Source organism: Rattus norvegicus, chromosome 19 (genome assembly GCF_021556685.1).
Source record: "Rattus norvegicus strain SHRSP/BbbUtx chromosome 19, alternate assembly SHRSP_T2T, whole genome shotgun sequence".
Lineage (NCBI taxonomy): Eukaryota > Metazoa > Chordata > Mammalia > Rodentia > Muridae > Rattus > Rattus norvegicus.
The window spans coordinates 51,607,076-51,628,847 of NC_141552.1; the positions used below are offsets into that span (position 1 = coordinate 51,607,076).

Genomic DNA, 21,772 nt, shown 5'->3' on the forward strand with positions numbered 1-21,772 from the left:
CAGATATACAGACACAGACACACTGACACAGGCTCACAGACACACCACACAGAGACACAGACACACAGGCACACAGACATAGAGACACAGACACTGACACACAGACACACAGACGCACACACACCACACACACACACACACACACACACACACATACACAAAGTCATTTCAGTCCAAATAATATCACAAGGGTTCAATGAAACATCCTCTCAGTGCAGCAGCCTTGTATTAAATTAATTTAATCTCTGCATCTAGTCATTGAGTATTGTTCTCTGTACATTGACAATTTGCCGATTGCTCATTTCCTATTTCTAATCAATCTTGCAGATAATTTACCAGCCAACTAAATCGTTTTACTAGCCTATCACCCTCCTCTACCTGACGGGGAACAAAGTAAATACAATCAGCCCTGCTTTACACCCTCAGAAATTTATGATGACCCCAGGCAAGGGGCTTTCTGCAAGACTAATTTATGTATAGTGGCATCTGTCACTGTGGCACTTGGACACGTCCTGGGCTTTCTTTTATTAGTTATTCCTGGTAACAGCCCTCTGAGATCACAAGGTAGGGTCAGCTATACCCTTCTCCCAAGGCTGCTTAAACTGCATTATATGCGTACATCGGAGGTTCATCCCTCAAGTCAAGAATATGCTGTAGTAGACCATAGATCAAAGTCACCTTGAATATAAAGACTAAGAATCTATGCCAGCCCCAAATTCGTTGTTATGAGTCGAGTCTCTATTTCTTCCTCCACAATAAACACCAGCTCAGGGAGGAAATCATTTTCCTGGGGTTGTAAAACAATTAGACAGTGGTGACATTGTCACCCTTGAAGTTAATGGTTAAACCAAACTCAGAACCCCGGGTTCAAATCTTGACCCAGCTTCTTACTCATCCTTTGGCTCTGGTAAATCACTTTAGTTGCCTCCCTCATGCCACCCGCGTCCCGTCCCCAAACACTGTCAACATCTTTCTTTCTTAGCTGTTTTGAGACAAGGTCTTGTTCTATATCTCAGGCTGGCTGTGAGTTCATGCTGCTCCTGCCTCCCAGCCTCCAGGGTGCTGGGATGACAAGCATGCGGCCATATCAATTTATCATCCTCTTTAAAATGAGGAAAGCCTGAAGCTAGGGAAACAGTCCAGTTGGTAACATCCCTGCTGTGCAAGCGGGAATACCTGAGTTTGGACCCCTGGCACCTATGTAAACGGCAGGGCATTGTGGCTCCCACCTGTGACCCCAGCACTGCAGAAGACAGAGAAGGGTCCTTGAAGCTTACCCACCCGTCCCTCTGGCGGAATCTGTGAACTCCAAGCTCAGTTAGACACTCTGTTTCAAAACAGCAAGCTGAAGACAGAGAAAGACACCAGAAGTTGACTTTTGGCCTCTATGTAAGCACTCACAGGCGAATATGCACTTGTACTTGTGTGTGTGTGAGTGTGTGTGTGTGTGTGTGTGTGCACGAGCACACACAGAAAGAAAGAAAGAAAGAAAGAAAGAAAGAAAGAAAGAAAGAAAGGAAGAAAGAAAGAAAGGGGGGATGGGAGGGAGGGAGGAAGGAAGGAAGAGAGAGAGAGAGAGAGAGAGAGAGAGAGAGAGAGAATTTCTGAACTGCCAGGGTCATTGTGGAGAATGAAAGAATAATAGTTTCTTAATGAATTGTTTCATGGCCTGGGCCGTTTGCTCTTTCCTGGGTGTAGTCTGTATTTTAGCCTGCCAGGTGAGGGAGGGCTGCTAGCAGGATACAGGCTGTAGAGAAAACTTCATCTTCCCTGTCTTAACACCTGGTTTTGTTTACTAAAATCAAACAAACAAACAAAACCTTCAAGTTCAGACAAGAATTTTTCTATTACAAAATCATGTTTTATGTTTGCTATTGTTTTTGTCAATTTTACTTTGGTACTCCAAGAGGGGATGGGGGCAGAGAGCAATTGAAAAGGTCTTCGCCCGCAGTCAGTACAAATTCATACCAGTTCTGCTTCTGTACTGGAGGCGCCCAATTCAACTTTCTCTCCTGAGTTACCGATACGTGACTGCCACCACAAAAGGGACATGCTCAGGCCTCCCACACATTAGGGCACAGCATTTTAACACACATAAGTGACCTTTGGGAACCGTCTGCCTCTCGTAGTGGGTCTTCCGTGAGTGTCACCAAGTATTACTGTTAAGCGCTCTACCTGTGGCCATTCTGCCTCATTCATTAGTCTTGGTGAAGCAGGAGAGGTTTTGGGTTTTGCTTTTTTTTTAGTTTTATATTTTGTTTCTTTGTTGGATGGGTGGGCACACTCTGCTGTACGCAGGTGGAGGTCAGAGGACAACTCTCAGGAGCTGGTTCTCCACTTCTACTAAGTGGGGCCCAGAGATTGAACTCAGGACAATCAGGCTCGGCTGCAGGCGCATCTAACCATTGAGCCATCTCGCCAGCCCCACCCCAATGGGTCGGATTTTAATATCCAAAGCTGACAAGGTTCTCATGCCAGTTCAAGACGGTTTGACTGGCTTTCGTCTTTTTCTGACTTCGTGGTACCATATAAACTCCCCTCCATGTTTCAGAGACAGGAACCAATAGGCCCCGTGTGCAAGGCAGATTCAAAGCTTGAAGATTAAAGAACTTAAAACTTGAACCCTAACCTCATCCTGCCCACCAAGAGTGGGCTGTACTCTCAGGCAGATCCATCTGTGAGACTTCATTTCAACCATGTACATATGCAGGATACAAGAGGACTGGCTGGGTCGGGGAGCACTCCATGGATGAAGGCAGAAGCATCCTTCCTCCTTACTCTCTCCCCGGCCTGGTGAGCCCCAGATGCTATGCAGTAAGAATGCAAATCTAGAGTGTGCTTGGGTTCAGTCTTCAAGGGCAGGTACTCCAGGCGTGTGGAAGGGACCTCTGTGGAGCTCTGTGGTGCTGGACGGTGTGTCGGGACCCAATAGGTATCAAGCGACTCAGAAAGGATCTTCTACAATGTAAGGGGAGGCCAGGGAAGCTTGCAAAAAGAAATGGTAGGGGAAAATATGGAGGATTAAGAAGAGACTGGGAGACAGAGAAGAAACAGAAAAACAGCCATGTAAAGGCGTGAAGGCGAAATTGGGGGTGGGCAGCTGGAGTTCGGCGGTACCCCAGACACTTCAGAGCATGCTGGAGGGCCGGCGATAAAAGTAGAGCCGGGGTAGCTGGGATGCTTGGGACTTTGATGAGGGTGGAGCAGGTGATCGTTCCAGACAGACCGGAGAACCAGCACCATCAAAGACACGGCGATGCGCAAAGCGCACCACTTGAAAGCGGGTGGTGACCCAGCGTGGCAAGGAGAGAGGATGCAGAGTAAGATCTGCAAAGGCGACACGGGCCCGGAGTTTATCTTCCTGCTGCGGAATTCCTGTCTGGGTCCCTCCGTGCCATCTGGCTGGCCCAGTTCTCAGAGCGACAACACAGGCATTTTAACTCCAGCTGCCCACACATCTCCCCCATCATAGTGAGGGTTTTACAACTTTGATTTTGACTCTGCGCCAAACTGGCCATATGGCCAGGCTGTCTCAGTAAGAGAAACTCTTTCTGCCGTTTGCCCTGGGCCGTGTCCCAGGTCTCCTCTCAGCGTCGGACCTCGCTGCCATGTGGCTGTTGTCCTGTTCTGAACAACAGCAGCATCAGGAAAAGATGCTTAAGAAATAAACACCAAAGAGATAGTCGCCTCGAAAAGGAATGCATTCTTTTAGTGGTGCTCACTCTAGAAGATTCTAAGAGCAAAGAAATCCCCAGTCCAGCCTAGGTTTAGAACACATGGATGAATTTTAACAAAGGTGCATATTCTTCTTATGCATCTTCTGAGGTGAAAGATATATATGGATTGGCTTCAGTCTGTAGAGTGATTAAAGTCAGTTTAGATCTTTGCATCCAAATCCCTAAAAAAAAAAAAAAGAAAAGAAAAGAAAAAGAAAAAGAAAGGTATTCCCGTGAGTCACAGAAAATGAAGATCATCCTGCCGATTTGTGTTCTTGGTGTTTTCTGGGAATTTTGTCAGTCTTCAGAAAGAACAGTCATCATTTTCAGATTGTATTAAACTCCTTAGAAATATTAGCTTGTCCTTAGTGCCATTCATTTTTTAATATGTGGTAGCCATTAATAATAGATGACCACAGTTAGTTCTTGTAAGTTTAATCAAGTAAGTTCACACTGGTCACCCAGCTCTTTTTCCGTCTTGTCGTTGCCCACAAGATTTTTGTATCCTTCAATATTGCCTGAGATGAAGCAAAACTGGGAGATTTCTTATGTTTTATTTTTTGAGAATTTCATACAGTACATTTTTATCCTAATCCTTTACCCCTGCTAGATCCTCCCCTATCTCCCTACCTACTCAACTTCATGTTCTTTCTTTCTCTTTTGAAAAAAAACAAAAAACAAAAACAAAAATAAAGATTGTACTGGCCCCTGATCATAGGGCCTATCCCAGAGTGTGGGTGATATAACCATTCCAATGAAGAAAATTAATTACCCCTCCCCCAGAAGCTACTATTCTAGCTGAATAACTTCTTAGCTAGGGGTGGGACTTTGTGCTCACCTCCCCTGTTCCAGGAAGAGATTTTTGTCTGGCTGAGCTTGTACAGGTCTTATATGTACTACCAGAGTCTCTGTGAGTTTATGTGTGCATCGGGCCTGTTATACCTGGAAAACATCTTTTCCTTGAAATCATCCACCACCCCTTACTGTTATGTTACACTCTTTCTACCTAGTCTTCTTCACAGAAAGATTCCTGAGCCTTGAGGGGAAGAGGGTGATAAAGACCTCCCCTTTAAAGCTGAGTGCTCCAAAGTCTGTCTCTCAGTCTCTATACCTTGGCCACTCGTGGGTCTCTATGTGAATTACCACAGGCATTCCCCCACCTCAGCAAACAGTATAGACTGTTGTCAGTGCTGCTCTATCCTCTGCTATCTCACAATAAGACCTTACTGCTGGAGACATCACAAGAACATGGAGAAATGGATCTGGTGTTGAACTGGAAGCTAGCTGCTGACTAGCCTTCACAGTGCTGAGAGATGCTGTCCTCAATGACAAAGGAGAAAGACTAGCCTCGACCTCACCTACCTGCAAACCTGAGGTCGACAATAGAGACCTATGTGCAAGACACAATAGTGGCACAGATAGTATGGGAGCAACCAACCACGTTTTAAAATTGTGTTTAGGGCTCACTCCATGAGACTATGAATGAGGCCAAGAACCTAAGACTAGCTAGGACACAGCCCTATGAGAAAACCTACTACCATTATTCCGTTACATAAGCATAGCAATAAAACAACTCCTAAAGACACCGCTACACCCGTAGACCAGTGCCTCCCTCAACCCTCATCAGAGAAAGGTCTTGCAGCAGATATTGAGAATTTTTTAAAGTGTCTCTTCCTTGCTTTTGCGGGGGTTGTTCCCATACCATGGAAATTGCGAGGTCAAGTCTCAGATGTTTGAACTGCATTTTCCCATCGATAACAAAATTACAAATCTCCTCTTAATTCCATGAGCCGGCCTAAACATTCTAGACTTAGTTCAGAACAAAAGGAAATTCACTTGAAGCATACAGATTTGCTCCTGAACACGATTACCCTCATCTCTCAGTGCTCAGTGATCGAGACTGACGAGGACACAACACACTTTAGTTTGAGTAAAATTAAGATTATATGAAGTCATAGGCTAAAATACTTGGGCAGGTTGCTTTGGGCTCAGGTAGAGTCAATGGCTCCAATGCTACCACCGGACCCACTGCTTCCTTCCTACACTCACTTGGGATGTTTCTCTCATATATTTGCCTCACTGTGAGTGAGGATTTGCCTGAAATGGCCCCCGTCAGTTCCAAGATGACATTAAATCGGCACGGCCTCCTCCACTGGAGAAAGCTCCTCCCCCACTGGAGAAAGCTCCTCCCCCACTGGAGAAAGCTCCTCCCCCACTGGAGAAAGCTCCTCCCCCACTGGAGAAAGCTCCTCCCCCACTGGAGAAAGCTCCTCCCCCACTGGAGAAAGCTCCTCCCCCACTGGAGAAAGCTCCTCCCCCACTGGAGAAAGCTCCTCCCATGTCAAAAGCTCCATCCAGAGGCCCAGTTTGGGGCTCTTTGCCTCTTAGTTTGGGTTCATCGCTGTGTTGTACCCATCTGGTCTGGCTCGAGTCAACCTAGAGCCACGGGGATGGTCTATCCCAAACAAGTGATGTGAGAGGTGCAGCCACTGAAAGAAATGTTGAGGCCATGTCCCCAAAGTAGAGGGTGGGATACTCAAGCCACAAGCCCAGTTCATTACCATTTCTTTACAACCACCATGACGTGAGAGTGGAATGGGGCCTGAGGAGAGGGCTCAGTGGTTAGAGTGTCCACAGCACAGACATGAGGACCTGAATTTGGAATCTCAGCATCCGGGTAAAGCTGGGCAGAGCGGTACCCTTGGTAATCTTAGGCAGCATAGTTGAGTCACTGAGCTTCAGATTTAGTGAGAGATTCTGTCTACAAATTAATGGTGGAGAGCAACATAGGAAAATATCCAATGTCAATCTATAGTCTACACACACACACACACACACACACACACACACACACACACACATACACACACACATACATATACTGAACACACACATTTTAATAGAGAGAATAAAGAATTCTTTTTCTTTTAACAAAGAAAAGAAACTCAGATGGTAGAAGTCAGTTGAGGACCTATCACAAATAATAGTCATAAATGAATCAGGTAACATAAAATAAGTCATCATAAAACCGCTTATTAGTTTTAATCTTTAGCGCTGAATGACTCCTTTGACTGAGTCATTGGCACTGATTTCAACAAATGAAGTTAAAAAAATTATCTTTTCACCTTTGTCTGTTCTGTGAACATTTCATTGTTTTAGAACCACCTCCAATCGCTTTCAGGTCACAGAGTTTGGTAAGCTAACAATCCTGCATAAACAATCTGATAGTTAATAGCTTTATTTTTTTTCAGACTCCAGATTCCCCAGAGGCCAAGCAAGAGCGAGTCCTTCAGCCCTTTATTTAAAACTGTATTATGGAAGAAACGAAGGAGTCACCTCTGTCTTTAGAGGAAAATGCATCTCACCATTTTTCCTAGTTATTTTATAATCAAATTATTTCGGGTTTATCAACCCCATCCTCACCGTAGCTCTGCATTAAAGAACAATTTATGCATTGAGTTTTATAGGTAAGACAAAAATAATTCCATAGAAACATACAGCAGAATTAAGGAATGTATTTTTAATTCTTAAATTGAATTAATTGCAAGCATACATAAATATATAAAAATTGTATGTGCAAACGGCAAGCCTTGTGTCAATACATTGTGTTATCATGTAACTATCTCCTCAAATGTCTATGGCTACTTTATGGGAAAACACTGAGATCCCGCTCATCAAGCTTATTTTGTGATGTGCAGGATGCATGGCTGTCTAGAGCCTCCCACTGTGCGGTAGCATAATAGAACTTCTAAGTTGTGCTTAACCGTAACCTCTTTGTGTCCACTGATTGATTTTTCCCATTCCTCCCTCACCCCATCTCCCCAGACATGTAAAGAATGCTCACAAGGTAGGCATGATGATACATACTTGAAATCCCAGTGTTTGAGAGGCTAAGGCAAGAGGATCATGAGTTTGGGGACAGCTTTAGCTACAAAAAGAGGCTTTGTTTCCAAGATAGATAGATAGATAGATAGATAGATAGATAGATAGATAGATAGATAGATAGATAGATAGATAGATAGATAATGAGTGGGTGAATGGGTAGATGAATGATGGATGGATGATGAATGGATGGATGATGGATGGATGATGAATGGATGGATGATGGATGGGTGGATGATGGATGGATGATGGATGGGTGGATGATGGATAGATGATGGATGGATGATGGATGGATGATGGATGGATGGATGATGGATGGATGGATGATGGATAGATGATGGATGGATGATGGATGGATGATGGATGGATGATGGATGGATGGATGGGTGGATGATGGATGGGTGGATGATGGATGATGGATGGGTGGATGGATGATGGATGATGGATGGATGATGGATGGATGGATGATGGATGGATGGATGGATGGATGGATGATGGATGGATGGATGATGGATGGGTGGATGGATGATGGATGATGGATGGATGATGGATGGATGGATGATGGATGGGTGGATGGATGATGGATGATGGATGGATGATGGATGGATGGATGATGGATGGGTGGATGGATGATGGATGGATGATGGATGGATGGATGGATGATGGATGGGTAGATGATGGATGAATGATGGATGGATGATGGATGGGTGATGGATGGATGGATGGATGATGGATGGATGATGGATGATGGATGGATGGATGGATGGATGGATGGATGGATGATGGATGGGTGGATGGATGATGGATGGATGATGGATGATGGATGATGGATGGATGATGGATGGATGGATGATGGATGGATGGATGATGGATGGATGATGGATGGATGATGGATGGATGGATGGATGATGGATGGATGGATGATGGATGGGTGGATGGATGATGGATGATGGATGGATGATGGATGGGTGGATGGATGATGGATGATGGATGGATGATGGATGGGTGGATGGATGATGGATGATGGATGATGGATGGGTGGATGGATGATGGATGGGTAGATGATGGATGGATGATAGGCGGATGATGGATGGATGGATGGATGGATGGATGGATGGATGGATAGATGTAGATGAGATAGATAGATACAGAGTTAGAGATAAAGATGGAGATAGAGATGGAGATAAAGATATTGAGTTTTCAGCACAGGATTCTCCGTGTAGCCTTCGATGTCCTAGAACTCACCCAATAGATCAGGCTGGCCTAGAACTCACAGAGATCCACCTGCCTCTGCCTCCCAAGTGCTAGGATTAAAGGCATGCACCACCACCACCGACCAAAATATATATTTAAATTATAAACTTTTAAAGTTCTTTCTAATTACATTTATTTATTTAATAGGGACAACATGTGTGCCACAGTGCCTGTGTGGAAGTCAGAGGACAACTCTGAGAGGCTGGATCTCTCCTCATACTGTGTGATCCCTAGGGATAGAACTCAGGTCCTCAGGCTTGGTGGCCACTGTCTATCTGCTGAACAGCCTCACAGGCACCATTACATTATAAGCTTTCAGAAGCAAAAGGAAGAAATCTGTCTATGAGACCAGAACACTACCAACTAAAGTTGATTGTTTTTATGATAGTTCTAAATGCTGCACTTGCTTAGAAATAATTACTCTGCAGTTTGTTTCCCTCCTTCAAACATTGGCATATTTTACCTAAATAAGAACTTTTCCAGGAGACATGCCATTTTATTGTATTTTCTCTATCACAATAGCCTGCTGCTTTTTTATTTCCGTGTGAAGCCTTGATTACAACAAAGCCAAGCACACAGTTCATAAGTTGACAAGGAACGGTGATTATTTTTAAGATCATATTAAATCCAGCTTTACCAGATTAAGCTGATCTCATGGCTCTCCTGCCCCCCTCCATCTCTCCATCCCTCCCTTTCTTCCTCAAACTAACACCCTACAAAACACCCTTGACTCTACAGCCAAAATGAAAGCTGTGCCGTGCCCTAAAACACCAAGACCATGGTGACACTGTCCCAGAGTTAGACCCATTCATCTCCCTGTCTTAGCATGCACACTATGTGGTGTTCCCCACCCACCACGGCTTCCCAAGTACTTGGAGCGATGAGATTCACCAGTTTTTCATCATTCTCGAAAAGGGAGTAGCTGGCGTTCCCGTTCCCTCTCTAGTGGACTCGTGATCTTCGTACCTGGAGGTGTTAAGAATTGCTAAGGGCTGTAGGACCTGTGTAAATTACAGCCATGCAGAGAGGCGTTGAAAAAAATCAATAAGTAATGAAATAGTACTGGAGTGAAGTAGCCAAGAGAGCAATGGGTGGGAAACTCCCAAGGATGCAGTTTCATTTTGTCAAAAGGTAAAAGAAGATGTTCCAGTGTGTTTCTATAAAGCCAGGCTTCCTAGGAAATCAGACGCTTTGGGCATAAACAGCAGTAGAGTTAGCTATGTGCTGCAGGGGCGAAATGGACTGTGGACTTTTCGGTGCTGGGTTTTATTTTAAACAATTCTGAATGTTATTCCAATAAAGCAATGTCATTGATGTATTTCAAGACGATAAAGTGTCTGCCCCTTGGGAGGGGAAGGATTAGTACCCTCAACCACACCCCACTTGCTCCGTCCATATTGCCTACATGAAGTATCGCCATCCCTTCTGATCACCCATGAGCAATGGTCCTCAGTGATGCGACTGAACCTTGGCTCCCAAGGGCTCCTAATGTTTATGATTGAGTCTAGCTAGACATGTGCAGCCTAGTGGCTAAAAGCCCCTCACTGGGTCCTCTCTCCAAGTAAAGGGCTTTATTGTGAATGAAGAGTTCATAAAACCGAGTGTCTCCAAGCTGGAACGTCATCTGATGATTTTTGTCTCTTTTTTTGGTTATTTTTTTTTTTTGGTTCTTTTTTTTTCGGAGCTGGGGACCGAACCCAGGGCCTTGCGCTTCCTAGGCAAGCGCTCTACCACTGAGCTAAATCCCCAACCCCTGGTTATTGTTTGAAAGTAAACTCAACCCACACTTCTTGGTAGGTGATTTCTGCTCCTCCCGTGGCCACTTGGAGCATAAAGGAAACTCCTCTGGGGGAGGTGGGCAACCAAGTAAACTGCAGGTCTGAACAAATGGAAGGACACAGGGTCACCACAGAGTTCACAAAAATGAATGGGTTGGGCCTGCGTTCTGCATATCTTTATATTACAGTCTTCAATCACAAATTATCTACATGGTCATATATGTATGTATGTTCATAACATCTGTATGTCATATCCAGATGTGGTTTCTAGCCTTCATTTCTTAATTTTAAAAAAATGGACCCTGGAGCGTGTTCCCAAGTTCCCTTTTGGGTTAGCTTGCGTGTCTCTACCTACTGAGGTTGAGAGCCCAATCTCTACTGAGATTGAAACTTTAAAAAAAAGAAAGAAAGATAGCATGGTAGAATGAAGAAAATAATCACCTCTTTGTGTAATGAAATGACTCAGTATAGTCTTTGGAATACTATGATTTGAGTCTTGAGACACCAAATATAGTAGCCTGGCTTATCTCCTTCCCCCTTGCCAGCCCCCATGTATGTGTGCACCCGGGACAATAAGAGTCTTTTATACCTGATAAAACAGGGCAATAACCATAAACAGAACAGGCCTGGACCCAACTGGCTATCTATTCATGATGTGTCACGTGTTTCCCAATAGTTAACGAACTGGCTTTCCTTGTTGCTTTTAACGCATGTCTGTGTCTGCTATATTGTGCAACATTGAAAATAAAGTCATGTCACAATGTCACAGTAAAAGGAAGGATACTTGGTTAGACCCTCCCCCTCAAAAAAACAAAAAACAAAAAACACAAAACACCACCACTTTTCCTTGAAAAGTGTAAACAGTAGGACCCCAGTTCGCTGATTTCACCTGCTTCCGTGTACATGTGTGATCCAATTGCTTTCCCTGCGTCCTTCCTGGACTACACTGTCCAGACAAGGTAGCCAAGATTAAAAAAAAAAAAAAATCTAGCAAATGATAGACAGGAAACCTGCAGTCCTCAGCATGCCCCGATGGCTCACTTGTCCTCCTCTGCTGGTTGGCCATGGGCAGAGCAATACCCACCTCCTCCAACAATCCATCCACTACTCATGGCATCGCAGCCACAATAATGAATCGGCATGTCTGTAGTACTTAGGAGGCTACACGGAATGAGAGGGAAACAATGTGAAGACTCGGTTCAACTCGGCACAGGCTGGAAATGGATACGGGGCATGGGGGGGAGGGGGGATGCACTAAAGTTGAAGAGGATTTTGTTTAACATGACAGTTTAAAAGACGTTGTGATGGGCAGTAAATCCTTCAATCGCAAGACCACGAGGAGGCCCTACTTAGACACAGTGTGCTGGTGTGATTCCAAGTCTCGATACCCACATAAACACTAGGGGGCGCCATATTAATACCAGTGTCCCAGCTCCATCGCCCTCCGAAAGCCCTCCATCATCCGGACCTTGGCTCTCTCTCCGTTTATTCAAGGCGCTGTTGCTGAAGGTCCATGACATGTGACCATTTCAAGAATGTAACATGAACTAATGGGGTAGAGTCCTCTCCAAAACTCATTCCAAGCAGTTACATCTTAAGGGCTACCTAGGTCTGTTCGTTCCTGACGTTGAGCTAGATGCCGTTTCTCCATGCCCGATACAGCATGGGATATATTCATCTCAAGGCTCCTTGACATTCTAGACGCACCATCACCTACCTCAGTCAGAGTAAGATAACAAACACTTGCCTTCCTGGACTGATGCCCACATGTGGACCTTAAAATAGATCCCTTCCTTCACTCTGTACTTCCCGTCCCCAATTCAGAAATTATTCTCCACAGAAGAAAGCTATCTGTCATCTACTAATAAGAGATCACTAGGTTCAGTCACAATCCCCAGGGTCAGGTTGGGCGACTGTGGACCTGGGTGCACAGGAGAGCCTCTGACCCCACTGGGCTACGATTCTGCCTACTTGTCCCCAGCGCAGTTGTAAGGATGGTTCTCCCCACACCCGCCATGCCGCCTCAAGCCGGAAGCTCTAGTTACTTCATTCGGGTTGGGCTTCTGAAGCTTAGAGCAGATGAAAATCTCTAAACAGCATTTAAACTACAAAAGGGGCTGGAGGTGGGAAGGGAATTCCCGGGGAAAGAAGTGATCATCGTAGATGGTGCCAAGATCATAGTCAAGAAATCGGCTCCCGTGTCCTACATTCATTTCAAAGCCTGAGCTATCGAATGTGTTCTCCTTGTTGCTGTTCCATTGATTTATTGAGTACCAAGTACATACGAAGCAATGAGGGAGCTCTACAGAGACAGTAAATAGAAAAGGTACATCCTCTTCTCTGCTCTTTTCATTTGCATAACTGCCTTACCCAGCATGCTTTTCTGTCACCCATCCCTTTTCCTGTCTGTGATGGCACGGTCTCCATCGCCATCTTCTTCCTCTCTCAATCCCTGTTAACTGAGCACGAGTGTAAAGAAACAAAACTGGGATGGGGAGATGACTTCACTGTTAAAGTGCTTGCTATACAGGCATGAGGACATGAGTTCAATCCCCAGATCCCACATATAAAAAACGGTTGGCATGACGGTACATGTTTAGAACCTCAGCATGGCAAAGAGAGACAGACAGGCTGATTCCTGGAGCTCTCTGGCTAGATAGACTCTCGGAATGGGCATGGGCGCACACAGAAACCAAACTAGACTGTCTAGTACTTACGGTACGGGCTCAGTACCGTAGATGAGCGTCAAGGCTTCTTTAAAAATTAAGGCTTCAGAAAAACGTGTCCTCTACTCACAAGTGTAAACACACACACACACACACACACACACACACACACACACACAAAATCGGTAAGTTAAAATGCATTTTTTAAAAAAGTAACTGCAATGGCATACTTCAGGACCCCACACCACAGTGTGGCATACTGCACCTACACACATCACATACACATGATCATAACTAAATGTAAACACGTAGTCTAGCTTAGCTTCAGGCGTGTCATACAATCTCTTTCCTTTGGGCGTCTCCAGTTGGCAATAACCATCGGTATAATTTTCTGATCAGTTCCTTATCTTTACTGCCTCCAAAAACACATTTGGTTGGTTCTGATGATCTCAGAAATAAGAAAACAAAATAGAAATTCCTCATTAATGACAATTGCATGAATAGGTAGAAAACATATTTGACATTTAGGAGTCTGTGTAAACCTTTCTACAAAAAGCCCAAAACATTTTATCATTTCTCCCAACAAACCACAATCCCTAGGAATTTAGGAACCCACTGGGCAAGAGAATATTGAAATAGTGAAACCTTTCTGGTCTAAATCAAGTGTCTCTTTATCAGGCTTTCTTGTTACGTGGATGAGGCATAAAATGAGTTAATAATAATTTACTCAACATTTATTGAGCATTTGACATACCCCAAGGCACTATTCTTTATTTCTGATTGTATTTATGTATTTGAGTGTATGTGGAAGGAAGGGGTGGATGTGTGCATGTGCCATGATATATGTCTGGAACTCAGAGGACATCTTGCAGGAGTCTGTTCTCTCCTCCCACCAAGTGCCTCCAATGAACTCAGTCTTGCTATGGACTTGTTGAGTCAGGACTGGTTTACAGCAACCATGTGTAGTGTCCAAGTCTCTCTGGGCTCCTGGAGTCATCTGTTCCACTGTTCTCCGCGTACCTATCACATGGCATTAAAGAAGAATGAGTGGACTGGGGACGAACTCAACTAATAGAGCACTCACCTAGGCGTGCACAAACCCCTTGTTTGAGCTCCTCATAGCCGGAGCACAGTGCTGTGTGTGCCTAGAATCCCATCGCTTGGGAGGTAGAGGTAAGAGGACCAGAAGCTTAACTAAGTCATTCTCGGCTAATGAGTTCAAGATCAACCTGGGCTACATGAGACCCCGGGGAAGGGAGCTATTCCACATGCATTGAGCTCCTCTCCAGAAGGTACCTTTTGATTTGTAGGTCATAAAGGCAGAGAAACACAGGCTTAATAGCATAGTTGGTAAATTATTGGCTTTAGTTTCCTCTTCTTCTTCTTCTTGGTTTTTTTGTTGTTGTTGTTGTTGTTTTGTTTTGTTTTGTTTTGTTTTGTTTTCGGAGCTGGGGACCGAACCCAGGGCCTTGCGCTTCCTAGGTAAGCGCTCTACCACTGAGCTAAATCCCCAGCCCCCTTGTTTTTTTTTTTTTAAACAAAGGTTTTCTGTGTAGCCCTGGCTGTCCTGGAACTTGTTCTGTAGACCAAGCTAGCCTCGAACACAGAGATCTACCTGTCTCTGCCTCCAAGTGCTAGGATTAAAGGTGTGCTCCACCACCCAGCTCATAGTTGGCAAGTTACTCAGATGTGCCTGAATCTCCTTTTGGTCAGTGGGTCACACTATAACCCCAGGAGACAGGGGAGAACAGGAAGAAGATGAAGAAGAGGAGGAGGGAGCAGGAGAGGAGGAAGACGAGGAGACTATGAACAGTCTGGTTGGTAAGCGATGCCTTTTACCTTCTCTGAGGAGGGTGCAAACAGAAATCTCACCAGTTCATGAGGATCATATTAAAGAGGATGATTACAAGCGATTAGTCACTGGAGTGTGGCTCCCTGGGTGTCTTCAAAAATAGGATTGGCTCTCACTCTTTGGACCGGGTACAGAGAAGCCAGCCATCAAAGACATCTTTCCTAGGCCTGCAATTCTGTGATTAACTCATTTCAAGGAGCCAGACTGCTGGAGCTCATTAGGAACAATGAGCCCATTTCTCAGGAGGTGCCAAGTCAAGTGGTCCCAAGGGAATGTCTTTGGCACCCAGTGATGGTGAAATTAGCACCCAAGAGGCTTGCAGAAGATCAGTCTCCTCTGCGGGGGTCCTTGAGAACAGAGCAGTCACTCAATCTCTTGGTCCTGAAATCCCAGAAAGCCTCGGTCCACTGCCGGTTTAGATTGCAGTGTCTCTGAATACCTTGTTAAAAGGACGCTTTTGTGAATTCAGATTCATTCCAAGGTCCAAAGATAAGCAGCCTGTGTGGATGAAAGGGGGTTGCAGTGGGCGCTGAAAGGGGGGGGGGGACAGTATTTGGGAACTGCTTAAGGGAATCTGAGCTCTGGGAGAGAGAAGCCTGGAGCTGAAGAGAGCGGAGTGGGCCTGGTTGGAAACCCCTGACCCAAATCCAGCTCCCTTAGGAGTGAGAAAGAAAGCAACCCAGGTAGCCTCTAAGGGGTTGGCTTGCCCAGCCAGACAGTTAGACTGAACCTCTTCCGTGAACGTGTCCAGGGGAAGGGAGGAGGTACTGCGGCTTTGATGTGTGTGATGGGCGGGTAAGAGGCCTCTTTAACAAACCTTTCCCCTTGCTTCCAGTGTTACCTAGCCACACTGCAGATGAAAGCCAGTCGGGCCAGCCGCCTGCTCTCTTCCTTGCCTTTTAAACCTAGTAAGGTTCTCAGGGCAGTCCCATGCAGTTACCTGGCCCTAGACTCCAGAGAATATTGGGGTTCTCCTACATACATATATAATATATAATATATATCTCCAGGGTTCTCTCTGAAAGCACCACAGGCAGGAGGGAGGCCATAATCTGATCTTTCAGATTAATGATCACTTGATCACTGAGGGCAAAGAAGTAGCAAAGCCAGAGGAAAACAAATATCAAGTGGGGTAGAGAGACTAAAAGGAGACAGTTTCCTTAATTTTTTTTTACAGCGGTTTCTCTTTTGGAGATCTAAGACCCGACAAGTGTTACGTCAAGGCTGTCTCCAAACCACTAGATGAGGGGGTTTTGTTGTGGGGCCGATACACTCCCGGGACTCATTGAAATGGCAGGGTAAAAATTAATTAGACGCCGTTTGGAGGGGGCTTTGCAAGACAGCCCGAGGCTACGCTTCAGTCTGGTTGTTAGAAACAATATTATCACCACCACCCCTGCCCAGTGAACAGACTTGCACGGGGGCGTCAGCCGACGGGGAGCCGCAGAGCGTTCAACACAGACATCAGAACGGAGCACTCCTCCCAGAGAGAGTACTTACCACAAGCCAGTGGATCTACCTGCTGACAACCTCAGAAACGTGTCTTGTTTCATTTTCAGATTTTTAAGAGGGGGTGGGAGCTACATGGGAAGCTCGCAGAATCCTGATGAAACTGCTTTAGCAGAAGATGGGGGCGGCGGTGGGCCTGCCTCACCCTTGCCTCTGACATGCAGGCTGGGACGAGCCGGGGTCCAGCTGGGAGGAAGGTGAGATCCTTTCCAGCCATGAACAAGGCTTTTTAGAGGATGGCAGGCTGAAGACAGAACACCGAGAAGCCGGTGTGCTACTGCAGACCCAAGATTCTTCCAAAGGAGATGATGTGCATCAAAAGGATGTGGGCCTTATCCCTGGGCCGCTTTCTGTCACTGTCACAAACACCATGACAAAAGCAACTTGGGGAGGAAAGGGTTTGTTTCATCTTAAACCTTATAGGCCATGGTGAAGGGAATCAGGGCAGGAACTCACACAGGAACCTGGAGGGTAAGTATTGAAGCGGAGGTCATGAAGGGATGCTGCTTACTGGCTTGCTCCCCATGGCTTGCTCAGCCTGCATTTTTGTACAAAGCAAGACCATTTTCCCATAGAGTCACTGCCATAGTGGATCCCACTTCTATCATTAACCAGTGAAGTTGCTTACAGGCCAATCTGATTGAGGTGTTTCCTCAGCTGAGGTTCCCTCTTTCCGGACGCCCCCAGCCTGTGTCAAGTGGATGAAGGAGAACTACTGAGCACATCCTTCTTCAGTACTTTCCGTCTTCTTGGCTCTCTGTTCTGCCCGCCATAAACAACCCTACCCTACCCGAAGCAATAGATCTGGGGGTGACCTTGAGGTTGGATTCACTGGGAGCAGGCTCCCGTCCATCTGGATAAAGGATTTCAAAGTATGATGTCAGACCTGGGGAAATGGCTCAGGTGTCTAAGTGTCCACCTTGCACGCCGTGCAAACACTAGGAGCTGCGTTCCGATCCAACAACACCTGCGTACAAGGAAAGTGCAAGCGTATCTATAATCCCAGTGTTGGGGGAGAAGAGACAGAGGACACCTCAGTCTCCTTGACTACTCAGCATACAAAGCGTTGAGTTCCTGGTTCAGTGAGAGACTCTGTCTTAAAAACACAAACTAGAAAGTGACTGGGGAAGACGCTTTCTTCCTTATGTTAAGCTTTGCCCCCCCACCTGCCTGTTCCTACCCACATGAACATGTCCATATCACACACACACACACACACACACACACACACACACATACACACACACATACACACACGCACACACACATACACACACACATACACATACACACACATACACACACATATACACACATACACACACACATACACACACACACATACACACACATACACATACACACACACATACACACACACATATATACACACATACACACACATACACACACACTCACACATACACACACATACACACACGCACACACACGCACACACACATACACACACGCACACACACATATGCACACATACACACACATACACACTCACACATACACACACACACGCGCACACACACACACATATACACACATACACACACACATACACACACACGCACACACACATACACACACGCACACACACATACACACACACATACACACTCACACATACACACACATACACACACGCACACACACGCACACACACACGAGAGAGAGAGAGAGACACAGACAGAGACAGAAAGAGATATCCATTGTATTAATCTTGGAATGCCAAGGATCCCAGTGTCCTTTCTGACTGTTTCAAATGTTTCTCAGGTACCTTTGACCATCCTCAGAGACCCTTCACAGTACAATGTAGAGTTCCTCTCCATATGTATGTATCCGCTAATTCACCCTTCTAGCATTTTCTGTGGAACAAGCAATAGTCAGGATTCCCTGTTTCTGTGGACGGAAAAGCTGATGTTCTCATTTCCACACCCAGAGATGGTGGGAAATGCTCCGCCTATGAACGCAAAGAAAACTTGGAAACCCCCAGGACCCTTCCCCTCTCTTCAAGCTTAGCCCTGTCTCTTTTTATGGTCAGTAATTATTTCCTTGTGTCGTGCTGGGAGCAGGACACGATGGAAACCAATGGGAACAATTACCAACAGAAAAAAAAATAGCCAGTCTTCTCCCAAAGCAGTCGTTTCCCAGATGAATTTGCCAGCTGTGGAAGATAACATCACGCCATCCCCAGCACATTGGCTACTTCCTATTGGGTCCAGGGAGGCATTATTGAGGATAAGTCTTATTCCCCTGACCTTAGATTCTTGTCTGGCTGGGACCTTCATACCCATTGTGTCTTCTGAGGAAGCAAGGACTCTTCCCGGAAAAGTTCAGTGCTGAACCTAAGCCTAGACTTACTTCAGAGTAGACATAAACAGCGGTGAGCTACTTAGTGCCCGTCCATTCCTCCTTTGCTAGTCCTTATATGTTACAAGGTAGGGCAGCAAGAGTCCCAGGACATAGAGACCACGGTACTTACGTACTGCACCCTGAAAGACAGCGCAAGGTAGCTCATTAGTATTCCTTCCCACTCTGCCACAAAGAAATGAGAGACGATATGGAAGCGTAGTTCTCTCAGGTAGCTTCTCAAGCATGGGTCATGGGCTTACGGCTACAAGAAGCCAAAGCCCTCCGCTGAGCACTCTCAAACCAACCAGTAAGCCTGAAAAGTCAATCCGATGCTTTAAAACAGCCAACATATTTAGAGCCATGGCAAGGAAAGATGGACAAGGGGCCTTATTAAGTCTTCTAGCTCATGCCCTAGGACCCAGTGCAGGCTGGTTCCCTGTGGTCCATTTGTTAACGGTACATCAGGCCTCATTTCAAGTGTCTCAGTCAGTGAGCACACGAAACAGAAAGTGAAATTTCTGCCCACCACAGTGAACAATGATCATATGATTCGAATTCCCCAGGCTGCTCACTGGCCCTTGGTATGAATTTCCCAAGTCTTACACAAAAAGGAAATGGAACTGTCTAGAAGGCAGAGACACTCAAGAATGCCTTCATCCTTTTCTGTTAAGCATTGTAGCATACTGCCTTCTGGAAGTATCCAGAGAGTGGCCTCTTTATAGACAAACAGCCATAAGACAGAAAGAGAGAATATGGGTGTTTCAGAATTCATTTTTAATCTAAATAAATCTTACATTCCAGGTTCAATATCCTACACACACACACACACACACACACACACACACACACACACACACACACACACCAGTACACCAACCCAGGCACTATAAAGCTCATCTCCATCACATCCCATCACATGGACACCACAGCATCATAAAAGTATCACAATTTGACATTCACACCCCAAAAGGACAAGTCCCTATCATCTAAATAGGACCACCCACCAAATCCAGACCTGAAAGACCAGGCCTGTCTTGACACTCTTGTTATTGTCACTGTTTTGAGTCAAGGTCTCCCTAAACGTCCCAGACTTGCCTCAAACCTGAGATCCTCCTGCCTCAGCCTTCTGAGTGCTGGAATGACAGGCATAAGCCACCACAGATCAGTACAGCCTTTTCTTTGTTTGATTACATTAGCAAAACTAAACTTTTAAAAGCCTGAAGGCTGACTTTGGAGTCAGCATCATGCTCTTGTCTGAAGCCTCCCAGTGCCCTCCCCTCAGCACTCCCCACCACATCCCTTTCCAGCCCCCACAGCCCTTTTTTCTGGTCCTCTAAAATATTATCTCATCCCAGCACGGCAAGCGTTTTTATAAGTTCAATGTCAACGGCTAGTTAGAAGCAGGCAGGGGCTCAGGGATTAGGGCTCCAAACTGTCCCTGGCCCTTCTCTGTAGGCTGAACCGCTGTTTGTATCAAGCCAATGGAGGAAAAAAAATCCCTCTTTACTATCTGAGAAAAGATCAGAAGAGGAAAATGTCAGTTTGAGAGCTGACAGGAGTCAGATAAGAATGAACTAGAAATGAAGGCAAGAAAGGAAGAAATGGTGTCACTCGGAGAAGTTTCTAATCTAATGTTTTGAGACAAATATGTTTCCCGCTGAGTGTGTAATTTTCACACACAGTCGCCCATCCCTCCACCTCTGTCCCAAGAGTGCTGCTTGAGGCCTGATTTGATTTGATTTGTTTCTCAGTTCTTTCCAAACCATGCAAAGATCTGGAAGGGGTCAGCCTTGCAGGCCTGAGAGCTGGGAGCACTTTCCCTCCCACAGACCATCTGAGACCTGGAAGAGTGTCCGCCCTCCGATGAGTGTATCTGTATTTATTAGAGAGAGGGCTCCCACGCTGGGGATGGAGAATGGAGAGCTTACAGATAGAAACTGTGTGGCTATCTCTGAGTTTCCATTACATACCTACCCAGCAAAGGCTTGAAGATGGACATTGTTTCTCTTGCTTATAAATGTGAGTAGAAGCAATGGGGTGTGTGTGTGTGTGTGTGTGTGTGTGTGTGTGTGTGTGTGTGTGTGTGTGTGTGTTTTCACACACTCAGAAACTAGAAGATGCCATTTGTTCTACTCTGTTTCTCTGCATCTTATTCCCCTGAGACCAGGTCTCTCCCAACCAGTCAGACCCAGTAATCCCCCTGCCTCCACCACAACTGAGTTACAAGTTAGTCATGTCTAGCTCTTGATGTGGATGCTGGGGATCTGGATTCAGTTCTCCGAGCATGTGAAGAATACACACACTGTTATCTACTGAGCAGCCTTTCCAACCCCTAAGGTTTTGACTTTGGTCTCTTCTTTTTAAGGCAGCAGCTTTATCAGTACAGGAAGTGAGTGGTGTTTTTTAAGCATAGTCCACATGAAAGAGCAAAGAGGGGCCCGCAGTAAAAGCTCTCTTCTTCAGGAGACAAAGCCAAGTCCTATGATGGCTAAATGTTCAACAGTCGGGTGATTTTTCTAAAACGAACAAATGAAAGGAAGGAAAGAAGAAAGGAAGGAAGGAAGGGAAGAAGGAAGGAAGGGAGGAAGAGAGGGAGGGAGGGAAGGAAGGAAGAAGGGAGGGAGGGAGGAAGGAAGGAAAGAAGGAAGGAAGGAAGGAAGGAAGGAAGGAAGGAAGGAAGGAAGGAAGGAAGGGAGGGAGGAAAACTTTATCTGAAAACTGGAGAAGTGCTTGCTTACCCACAAAGCATTG

At 45.6% G+C, this 21,772-nt stretch overlaps 2 long non-coding RNA genes across 2 annotated transcripts in view; one reads left to right on the plus strand and one right to left on the minus strand.

Moving 5' to 3' along the window:
• The window catches only part of LOC147999448 (uncharacterized), a 241,765-nt gene extending 234,462 nt beyond the window's left edge, over positions 1-7,303 (plus strand). The window contains exon 3 of the long non-coding RNA XR_015643620.1: positions 6,968-7,303. This is a non-coding gene — a long non-coding RNA (uncharacterized LOC147999448). The remainder of the gene's footprint in view (positions 1-6,967) is intronic.
• LOC147999449 (uncharacterized) lies at positions 1,824-19,520 on the minus strand. Its single transcript, XR_015643619.1, has 2 exons — positions 19,152-19,520; positions 1,824-3,898 (listed from the first exon to the last, which is right to left on the minus strand). It is a non-coding gene; the product is annotated as an uncharacterized LOC147999449 (long non-coding RNA).
• Between the last annotated feature and the right edge of the window lie 2,252 nt (positions 19,521-21,772).